At 42.3% G+C, this 11,881-nt stretch overlaps 1 pseudogene; it reads right to left on the minus strand.

Annotated features, from left to right (window-relative positions):
- Window positions 1-9,521: 9,521 nt before the first annotated feature.
- On the minus strand, window positions 9,522-10,451 carry LOC147787044 (uncharacterized; annotated as a pseudogene).
- Between the last annotated feature and the right edge of the window lie 1,430 nt (window positions 10,452-11,881).

The raw sequence follows: 11,881 nt of genomic DNA on the forward strand, positions 1-11,881 counted from the left end.
CTCCTTTCTTTCACTCTTTCTTTTACTGTAAACAAATTCAAGGATGTTCGCTTCGCTCCTTCACTCCTTTATCTTTCTCCTGATGGAACTCGGTAAAGAAGTAGCTAGCTAATGAATTGACCCTCCCTTCACCTTTAATGTAATGAGCCAAAGAGAAAGAACAATAGATATAGGTTAAATCACGGATAGAATGGAATATGCTTTAGTGAAAGAAGGATTTCATATGCTCAACTGGAAACGAACGCCAGGGACAGTAAAGAAAAGAGCCCGAGGTGAGGTTACAGTCTTTGAAAGGAGAAGAGAAAGAGAAGCGACTTAACCCCTATTACACCTTCCCTTATTTTATGACCTTGCTTGCCTTATCTCAGCTAGAAGAAGAAGATATTCTATTACAGGAGAGTAAATAAATGAATGAAAGATTTGATTTGCTCATGAACCCATATTACCTGAACTACAGAACCTAAACCTGAACCTGCCAAGGAAAGACTATCGAAGAATGATTTCACTCCTCTCCCTATCGGTCGAGCCGCTTCGCCCCTTTTCCTATTTCTTCTTGACCTCGGTAAAGCTATTTGTTGAAGACCCTTTCTTTACAATAAATTCCTAGTGTTTATTAGATCAAACTTAAGAGCTGTGGAACCTGACGAAAAGAGATAGATTCATTCGCCTTAACTACTTCCCCTTTACCTCTACACCTTGGTTGAACAATTTCATTGCCCTCACCTTCAGGGTAAACTGGTCGATTCTTCTTTCACTCAGTAAAGCAGCAAAGAAGAAAAAAGAATAAGATTTCCTTCAAAGACTGTAACCGACGAAGAAAATGAAAGATCAGCTCAATCACCTTAGCTTCTTTGATATTACTTTCCCGTCACCTATGTTCTCTTCTTTCTGTTTTCTGTAGGTAGGTCTCTTCTCTTCTTTCTTTACTTCCTTCCCGCGATATGACCTGACTAAACTACTTCCTGACCTGAACCAATAGATATTATATTACCTGACCCTGAAGAAGGATTTGCTGCTCTGGTAAACGAAGAGAATGGAAGAAGAAGACATAGAATCAGATATATTCCTATAGAGTCAATTCATTAGCTACTTCCCCTATTTAGCTTATTCATTCAATCCTGTAATAGAATAGAAAGCAAGACAAGATTCATTCGTCGGAACAGGACTATTACTGATGAACTCAATGACTTGTCCCTTTAAACACTCCGTACGTAACCTTTTCCGATATATATGACTGGCCTTACCTTGCCTTTCTAGCTTGAGCATTGTTTGTTTTATTCCCTGATTGACTAGTAAACACTCTCAAGATTAATGATCTTGAATACTGAACCTCTACAACTATCTGCTTCTGTCCTGCCGTCCCTATGTCTTTCTATTGGTCGAGCAGCTTGCTTCGTTCCGTAACCTTAGCTTCTATCTATTATTTTACTTGATCTACACCCCGATATGACCCTAACTTTCCAGTCGATTAAATGAATGAAGAAGAAATGAATTAGCAGCTTTGAAAGACTCAACTAAAGATTCATTCTCCAGTAGTGTTTGAATAAATGAAGGGAGAAGCAAATGAAGGAATAATTCTCCTGACCCTACTACTTTACCTTTACAGTTGAGTAAATCAATTAAAGCTCCTTTCTTTATAGTTCAAGAAAGAGTCAATTCATTAGCTACAGATTAGTTCGTTCTATCAAAGAGTGAAACCTGAACCTGAACCGTGGTGGTGCTCTTCTACAGCTTCTTCGATAACAGCTCCTTTTTCCCTTCGGTCTCTCTTATCTTTGTCCTCTCCCTCTTTACTGACTCATTCACCTTTCTTTGACGGATTTCCCTCGGTAATATGGAATAGATGTTTTCATCCCTGGATTGAAGAAAGATTCATTCTACTCAATAACTTTAGATTCTTTAACTGTAAAGAAAGACTCAAGAACCCGCGGGGAACCTACCTATTGATTCTTTGACTGATTTCACTCTGTCTTGACCAAGGGAAAGCCGCAAAAAGCATATTCTTTCTCCTTATGAGTTATTCTGAACTACTTTGACTACTTAACTGACTCATTCAGCTTTTCCGATAGTACCTGACTGACCTGATTTCCCTCGGGTTGAACTATTCTTTCAGTAGGTAGGTAAGTAAAGCATATGCAGTTGAAGTAACTCTTTGATTGAAGGAAGAAGGTAATGCAGCAGAAGTCAAGCCGAAAGAGAGTGAACCGATCCTAATAATAGCCTTTACAGTGGAAAGAAAGAAGAAGAAGAAAGCGAAAGAGTGAACCGACCCTACTAATAGCCTTTGACAATGAAAGAATAGATTCATTCAACCCTGACCCGGAAGGAAAGACTGAGGATTCTCTTCTCTTTTAATTCGACTGAGCCTTTGACGATATTCCCTATTTCTTCTTTCCATTTCACTCAAACACAAGGGAAAGCATATGAAATTCATTGCCTGAACTATACTAATTCATTTACTCATTCTCCATGAACTGTAAAAGATCCATACATACTCTCGATTGGATTAATAAGACAGAACTACTCTGAACGAACTCTAAAGCAGTTGAGCTCCATAACTGGTCTGGATTCCCTTCCCTTCACTAGGTGGAGTAGTAAGTAAAGGAATGAAATGAAAGAGAAATCCCCTTATTCGTTCTCCTTCCCCCTATTTAGCTGGTTATTGATTCAATCCGTAACCTCTACCTATTTATTCTGATTCTTTATGAGTCAGGTTTAAGTAAGTCAAGACGAAAGGGAACCCCTTTTCTTTTCTCGTCGAGCGTCTTCGACCCTGGCCTATTCTTCTTTCAGAGGGGTAAAGCTATTTGTTTGAAGAACCTGAACCGTAACCTGATTGAACTCGGTCTGTTGTTCTCTTTACTCCTTCCCCCGCATTAGCCTTCAAAGACTCTGAACCTCTCCCTGAACTATAAAGCCGAAAGATTAATGAGACTAATTTCACTCTTGACCAAGGTAATTTGAAAGTCAAGACGAAACTCCTTATTCATTCTCCTGATTGAACTGTAAAGTGGCTTCTCTCCTGGACTGATTGAACAAGGTAAGTAAAGACGACTATTTATTCATTAATTAGACTGATTGAACTCATTCACCTATTTCTTTGTTAGACGGATTGAACTGTAAACAAGTCAAGACTCAACCGACAAAGAGCTACTTCACGAACCAACCTATCTATCCTTTCTTTACAGGCAGAGGAAAGAAAAGAGAAGAGACAAGACAAGAAGAAACGAAACAAGAATGAGAGTTTACGAACTTCACTCCGGCTCCTTCACCTTCTTTCACTCATTCACCTATTTATTCATTCGACTGAACAGGAAGAGGAAAGATTGATGAGAGTTTACAGTCTTTGAATAACTCACAAGATTCGAGACACACCGAGTTTACAGTCTTTCTTTGAAGGGAGACTCCTTATTATTAATTAACCGGAACAGGAAGGAAAGACGAAAGATTCATTTGAGTTCACTGTCAGTCAATCCGAAACATTCTTTCTCTTCTCCTTTCTTTCACTGACGTAGTACTCTCCTGTAAGAAACTAGAATTCTCCTTTTCCTTCTTGAACGAGGTAAACTGGAAGTCAAGACTCAACTCTCTCTCGATTAATGAGACTGAACAGTGAAAGAAGAAGAAGAATCAGAGAATGAAAGAAAGATTTGATTTGCTCATGAACCTTCTCCTGATTGAACTCGTAAATAGGTGTTTTATTCAAACACTTCTCTTGGTCCTTGTTCTGGCTCGTTATTCTCAGGAAGTTCTTGTTCTAGGTAAACTCAATCACTACTGAACCTTCCCCTTTACAGTTACAGCCGGTAAAAGAGAAAGACTCCTTATTCATTCTCGTTCACTCCTGGCCTATTACTTCTTGAACTCGGAAAATAGAATAGAATAGGTGTATTCATCCATCTTCCGTCCTGTCCTTTACAGTCTTGTCCATTCATTAGCGGCTTGCTTTCCTTTCGCTCCTCTCCCCTAACTCGTAGTTAGACTAAGAGCGAGTGGCTCTGCTCCTCTCTATAGGATAGCACCTGAAGGAAGTTCCTATTAAAGGGACTATTACATTCAGTTCGCGAGGGCGGAAGAGATCCTGCGTTAAGGAAAAAGAAATCTCTTCGAGATTGAAACTGGGTTAGAGTTAGCTAGACTCTTGGATAAGACGAGTCTCTTTCTCTAGACATAGACTGAATCAATCTGGTTAGGACCAAATGTACACCTTCTTATAGAAGAACCCGATTAAGAGCAAAATAGAAATAGTTGGTAATGGGGGGGGTTTGTTTCCAAAGCAGACATGCACACGAAAATACTTGCATAAGGCTTTTCAGTCTTAGGTGAATCACTCAATCAATTCTTTCCGTACCGACCTCTCTCGAAGCATTGTAAACAACCTCATCAGCATATCCAGTGAGTTCCGAACTAAGATATCAAGTTTCTCCTGAACAAAAGGATCCCGCGGATTCTGCTTTTCCAGAATCAACATCAAATTTGAGCTAGGTCAGTCATAGGGTTCTTTCCAGAATCAAGACCAAACAAAGCTGCACCGACACTAGGTACAAGATAGCTGTGATAGCCCTGACCGTGGTGGACGCATACACTCGCAACACAAAAGGAAAGCGAAGTCCCTACATATCATATGATGGCTTCCCCATACCGTAACTAGCAGCATACAGAGAAGAGACGGTTCCCCGATAGAAGATTGAATTAGTTTTGATAGAACTTTTTAGAAAAAGGATTACAGCCGTAAAAGCCAATAAAAAACGAAGACGACTCAAAATTGAGAAAAGCTGCCAAGTAGGAGAAGCAAAGCAGCCAAGGAAGGAACCTAAGCTAAGGCAACTCTCCGCAAACTAGCTGTATTTGAGTTTTGACTTGAGAGAAAGAAGAAGAACTCATCTTCTTGCCTTTTGTTTGATATTACCTTCCTCGCCTATGTATAAGACCGAATCCATTCTCTTTCTAAAAAGGATTGATTACTAATCCTGAACTTTTCGAGGAATCCTTCATGGTTGTGAATGACTGATTTTGATCAACCACTGATGAAGAGTGGAGGGGACTTCTTTTCCCTGTATTCCTACTCTTAGTTAGTCTGTTTCGTTCCTAACTGTAAGAGCTTATTCGAGCCTTGTCTTAAGACTTGACCAACTCTCCCTCCTTCTACTTCTAGTCTTTCCTCTGCAACATCAGAAGTAAGCAAGCTACCTTCTTAGAGTAAGGTGAGATCCTTTATCAATGAGTTTCTTTCTCGATGCGAAGAAGATCACTAGTCTTAGCCCTTGCGGTTCAAAGGTGCTTAATTCCTCAGTTCCCCGCCCTAACCTTTTTTAAGAAGAGAGGTGTTAAAAACCGATAAGAATGAATTAGAATTAGAAATAGTAGTTACTCATTACAAACAAGAAAAGAGTGGGTTTAGTTCAGGCTACAGTCTCCTCAACGAAAGAAAGATATCACTCACACTATGCCCTGCTTTCCTTGGGAGTGAGAAGTGAATCAGGGATTTGCCATGGATACGAGTTCAAGGAGGGTTCTGAAATAGTTCTGCATCAATTTCTTGACTTTGATCTTGATTTATGATTTAACCGCATTCTAGAAGCGTCAACCTCAGTGTCCTTTGCCTGGGTACACAGCAGGCTTGATCTTTATCACGATCATGGCTACAAAATATGCCTATCTGGGTTTTGCTCTTTTTCCGGGTCTCGCTCTTGCTGCATTGTCTCTAGATTCCGTTCCGGCGGGCTATAAAGGTAATTCTGAACACCAACCACATATCTTTTTCAAGAAAGATGAAACAAGCAACTACGCAAACGGGGGCAGCAGACAGAACGGAACTATCAACGGAGGGGAAGGCGTCTACTGGCAGTAGGCCCGGGGAACGGGGGCAAGATACGATAGAGAGAAAACAAGATCACAGAACTAGCCCTAGCAATCAGAGGTGACGGAAGCCTGATTATCGTACCGCTGAAAGTAGTTCACTGTATCAGTGTCAATGAATAAAGCTGTTCGTAGGTGACAATTCTGGAGATCGAATGGAATTGATAGCTTAAAGTCGTAGTTCAGGCTGTGTGCTTGAACTGACCTTTCGGGAGGAACGGGGCGCAAGGCAGGCTTTTCTTTTTTCTTTTTATCCACTCCAAGCTTTCGGAAGCAGCGAAGGTTATCAACAAGTCAAAATGCAAAATGAAAGGAATAACGAGTAGTGGGAATAGACCAAGCACTGATTCAATTCCAGCTGCTGAGATTACGATGCTGATTCAACAAGTTCGGATGGTAGGCTAGGGCTTGATGCAGCTTCGGCTGTGAACTCCGAAGAATTGACTACTAGCCACTATCTTATAGTCGAGAGCCCCTTGATGCTGAGAATGAGGATTAGACTGTCAAAGTATAAGAATATAATAAGGAGAGCCAATACGTGAGGTAAGGGTTTGATTTGGATCAGTTCAAATTGATCCAATTCCCACAACCTATGTAGTTCCATTTCCAGCATATCCCTACCTTGGAGGTAGGCCACTCCAACAGGATAGCATACAACTTACATGGAAATATATGCCTTTCTAATTAGAACTTCACTTCAACAGGAAGGGCAGCAGAAAGCGAAGAGAACTTGACCTTGACAAAGAGCTAGCAAAAGATGAAAGGGGATGGAACAACATTCGTTTTTTGCCCTAGAACCTGCTATCTCTAACGCGTCCTAGTTTGCCTTTCCTTAGAATCGGTTATCAAAAGAAAGCAAAAGGCCTATCCCGCCGCTTGAACTTGATCAAAGGAATTTGAGTCTACCAATAGTAGTTTAGTAGTTGGGTTGGAGCTCTATTTCCACTCCCGGCCCCCTTTTATTTAACGGGTGGATAAGGTGTGATATAAGTCAGAATAAGGACAAGACTGCGAGGCAGTGCTAATTTTCTCTTTCTCAGAGGACCCCATCCTATAGTTATAGTATAGCCCTTTTCCGAAAAATGGATTAACCAATAAAAGAAAGGATAAGATTAGACTAGGACCTTCCTTTAGAACCAAGTGGTGCTTCGAAACAAAGAAATGGAATCACTTCAAGCTCTTATGCACGAGCTTCGAAAGTGTAGATGCGAGAGAGACCTTCCTTGCTGCTGCCTAGCCATACTGAAGCGAGATCTTTGTCTTTCCCCGCTATTTTCGCTATCTGATCTCTTTGCCTAATAAGAGAACCCCGAAAAGCCCAACAGTTTCTCACTTTTGTCATCGGAAGAGATCAAACTTTCTCCATTCGTCACCTCTATCATACTTAAAAGAAGGTTTAGTGATATTTAAGTATTCAATGAATGCATAGAGAAAATCGTGTATTGTATCTGACGATTGGAAGGCATCTAGCCCATACCATTCTATGGGGTTCGAATCCGATACTAATCAGGCTATCAATGTATTAATAAAGTGGAAGACAGATCGATATTGGATTTTCACCGCACTCTGGGGATGGTTGGTTTCGACATTCAACCCCTTAGCTCGGGTGCAGGAAAACTCCGTAGAGATCACTGTTGATACATTTGGGAAAGCAGAACAAACACTCATATTGCGAGCTTTGCTCTATCTGAGTCTAGTGCCATTCCTTTCCTAAAAAGGGGATTGATTCTGACTAAGTTATTCTGCTTCCTTCTATAGCTGATATGCGCATGTATACCACCAGCTTCAAGCAGATATGCGATAGTCTACCTTATTAGTTGCTTATTCTAACTAGTAGTAGCGCATATGCGACAAGAAAGCAGATATGCCGGGAAAGAAGGAAGGCAGAGTAGCACTAGCGGGAATGGGATGGATGTCACTTGAAAGTCTGAAGAAAGAGAAAGGAGCGGTCCTTCTTTCGATGTATGCAAGGTATGCCAACTTAGAAGTTGCCTCAACAAGCTGTGATAAGTGAGAGAGAAATCATCCATCTATGCGTAGACTGATGAAAGAGAGTTAGCTTCAGCCGAGACAGCTTTTACGTGTAGTCGAGTCTGGAGGAGAAGAGGGTTCTGGCAGATCTTTCCAATAGACTAGGGTGATTCGGGCAGAGTTGTGCCAAGACTTAGCTTATCTTTGCTTCAGCCGAGGACGTTAGCTGCTCTCTAAGCCAAGTATCCGTCAGAGAAGGGAATTCTCTATTAGTTACGGAGCGCGAACCCAATCTCGATATTCGTCTCCCGATACTTGCTTTTCCGCAACAAGAAAGATTCTCCCTATCTTTCCTCACTCAACCAACTTCTTGATTTGTCACACAAGTGAAGAAAGGATGGGCTTAGGTAGCGCTCTCGTTGCCAAATAAAACAAAAGGGCGAGCTTGTTGCTTCTATTTCGAGTTAGAAGAATATTAAGATATTAATAGTCGTATCCGTTCCAAAGGAAAAGTGTCTTTCAGTCTCTTCCTCAGCATCAGAGTGTCTATTCCTTCACGCACAGGCGCAAAGCTCTTTCAGAGCCTCCTTCCTACGTGGCATACTTCCATCCATCGATTATGGAGAAAGAGAATCTATTCATAGGCGAAGAAGAAGCGGGATGACGCTTTTTCCATGTTAAACCCAGCTTTTTCACTTTTGTTGACCTTGGGCTAAGTCGATACCTCAAACAAAGGGGGGAGAGAAGAGAGCCTCAATAGCAAACCGTTAGGCCCTTTCACCTTCCAAATAGACACTTTCGGGCAGCTTTCCCCTCTCTCTTTGCTTTATTGCTATTGGACATCCAGGCTAACTAGTCCAAGGGATAATTAGCGACCTCTACCTGCATTGGATCGACATCCTTTCCCGCCGAAGACTCATTCCCCGGATAGTTTATTGGCAACTGATATGGAAATCAACCCAAGGGAAAGTATGGAACGGATTACCTAGATGATCAAGATCAAGAGTAAAGAAAACTCGTTTCTAAACTCGAGATTCAATCACTCCACAAGAGGTTTGATCAATACCACTTGAATGACTCTACATGCAAGTTCTAAACACAAGAATTTGCAAAGAAAGTTTAGCTCTCAACAAAGCTAAAATAGAAATTCTATTCTCAATTCCAAAATCTGATGTCTAATCAAAGAAAAGAAGGTTTTATATAGCCTTTACAAACCTTAACCTATGTGATACATAACTCCAAAATTAAATGGGCTAGTAAATGAGAAATACCCATAACCTCCCTATTAAAATGGCTAGTTAATGGTGGAATATAGTAACCTATGTGGGTTACAATATAACCTTAACTCCTATATTTAAAACTAGCTTAAATATGAAAACAAATAGTTAAACTATAATTAAATAATGCAAATAATAAAATGTGCTTATTAGTCATCCTTGGACTATTTGATATTCAGCGGAGTTCATTAAATGCAACTTAAAGTGCATTTAATTCATCTCTGTCTTGAAGCTCAACTTTGCATAACATATAAGGGAGGTCACCAACGTCTTCTAGAATTTCCTTTGATGAGCTCACCATAGCTTGAATATAACTGTATAAGGTTTGTTGTAGCTTCTTGGCTCTCGTCCTTGTAATTGGACCTTGAGGTATGGAAATTCCTTGGTCGTTGTTCATATCAGCAACTAGTCGGCACGAAGTTCTTTATCATGCTCAAAGATGAGCCGATCGTTCGTTAGGGACGGTTTATAGATCAGCAAATTCCCACAAATGGAATGAGAAGTAGGTCCATGTAAATGGTCGATACCTCGCAAACAACAACGCTCCTTCCCCATATGGAGTTCGGAACCCAAAGGCAATCGTTGAGTGAACTCTATCTTCTTTGTGTTAGTTGACCTAAGCCGCACCATTACTGCTGGGGTGGGGCTCGGCCTCCGAACCGTACGTGAGACGAGTTTCTGCCTCATACAGCTCGGGCCGCAGACCGGGGGAAGTTTAGGAGAGATGGGGAAACCCAGCTGCTGCCAGTCGGGGAAAACCAATCCTATAGCTCCCGCGCTTACCGTTCTTTCTATTATCCCATTTTCTTTCGGGATAGGCGGCTAATACTAATATCTAATAAGTTCAGCCCTCGTCATCTGACCAATTGGCTCGGACACCAGACCGCTCGTGCCCGCCCCCATAACCACACGGGCTCGCCCTAAATGGAATGGCTCTCTTAGTTACGCTGTGCCCTGACTCGAGTCCCCATGTCCGCTCTTCTCCGCCCGCAACCCAAGAAGTTGGCTTTGCCAACACAAGATTAGGGTCGTCCCCTTCATTCTATGCTGACTCCGTCCCCGGGCTGGCTTTTTGGGAAGCCCGTTCCCACCGCGCTCACGGTCCGGCTGGCCTGCCTGCGGTAGTGGGAATTCTCCCGTTCCCTGGTCAAAAACTTGGTTGGATGCGGGATCTACTCCACGAGGAGCGGTACAGACGTAGATGATATCATCACGACCTCTCTTTTCGTACCGCTAGGGATGCTTAACGCCACTTTGCCAACTGGCGTTACCTGTGCTTTCGTCTCTCTCAGTGTGGTCAGCACTGGGTGTTTCCGAGCTGCGAGGCTTACACCCATTCGCATTAGTTCATCCAAAGTTCCTTACCCTTATGCACGAATTATGGAATAAGTCATCTTCCTATCAAGGTTAAGGAGTCAACTGAGCATCTCAGCGGCGGGATTGAATACCCAGATCGAATCAGAGTTCACGCCGCCCACCCTGAACAAATAGGAGGCGTGGGCCACAGGTCGCACATAAGCCACCAGGTCGCACGACAGAAGAACACCCAAGATAAAGATGCACACTCCTCCATGTGAAATATTCATCTTCATTGGAGCTTTTTGGTAGTAGTCGTGACCAACAGCCATCAGCTGCCGGCTCGTTGGTAAGGCGAGAGCTTCAAGCCCGATTTCTGGTAGCACACCCCACACACAAATACCACCCGACGAAGGACGGACGAAAGCTACAGGCCCAAAACCTTCGAACCTTCTTTCTAAATGGGGGTGCCCGGAGCACCTCATCTTCTCATTGCATCCTTGCTCATTCCCGTTAGGCCTGAGTGTTTGGCCTTTACTTCTCCGCGCCCTCTCACGCTTCGCTGAACTATGGCGTGGTAAAGAGAAGAGAGTACGAAAGAATAGTAAACAGAGCACACCGCAGAAAGATGAAAAATATGAGAAGTCTCCCTTGGATGAAAGAAGAAGGAAATGAAGAAGGGGAACGAAACGAAATGAGGCGTTTCTAGCTCGAGTTTCGGATGAGCTTCTCCCAATTATGTCTGGTAATAGAATAGGGCGGCTTGCTCTGACCAAGACTCCACTTTTTGCTCCGTCCAGAGAGCGTATGAATTTCCTGGAATGTAGATAGACCAAAAGAGGGAATAAAGAGATAGGAATAGGAATTATAGTACCATTGGAAAAAGGGGCACCTGTGGGAACATCTCTACTGACAAACCATTTCAATAGTAGTACGGGTGCTGCCGTGCCACGAGGCACGACCATGGAAGTAATGAAAAAGAAAAAGTTATTTAGTTGGACCATCCGCTCGAGATGTTCGAGTTTCGCTTCTCGTCAGAAGATGAGACGCTAAAAATGAAAGTGTTCGGAACGCATACCGAAAAGATACCAATGAAGCCGACCATTAATGACTAGTTCGAAGACTAGCAGCAGATCAAATAAGGGACCGCTCTTAGTTAGAAAATGAAAGAAAAGCAAACTCTCATAGTTCTCCGCCCAGCTCCAACTACTTCTTCGTTAAGTGAGGTGAGGTACTTATTTCGGTTTGAAAAGAAAGGGGTCGCCCTTTTTTTGGTTGAAGTAGCCACTACTTTGGTCGTAGTCAGTTTAAACACATAAATCCAGTCCACTTACAGTACAGCCATGTTGATCAAAATGCAAAAGTTTCTTGACTTGACCAGTAACTCGTCCTCGTATTAGAAGATCATCTCACCCTGTGGTCGACATTCCATTCCCCTTAGTCGTAGGTGCTCATTCTCTTTTGATTTGAATGGGCCC

This window comes from Cucurbita pepo, chromosome 18, assembly GCF_057944985.1.
Source record: "Cucurbita pepo subsp. pepo isolate OVF chromosome 18, ASM5794498v1, whole genome shotgun sequence".
In the NCBI taxonomy this organism is placed as follows: domain Eukaryota; kingdom Viridiplantae; phylum Streptophyta; class Magnoliopsida; order Cucurbitales; family Cucurbitaceae; genus Cucurbita; species Cucurbita pepo.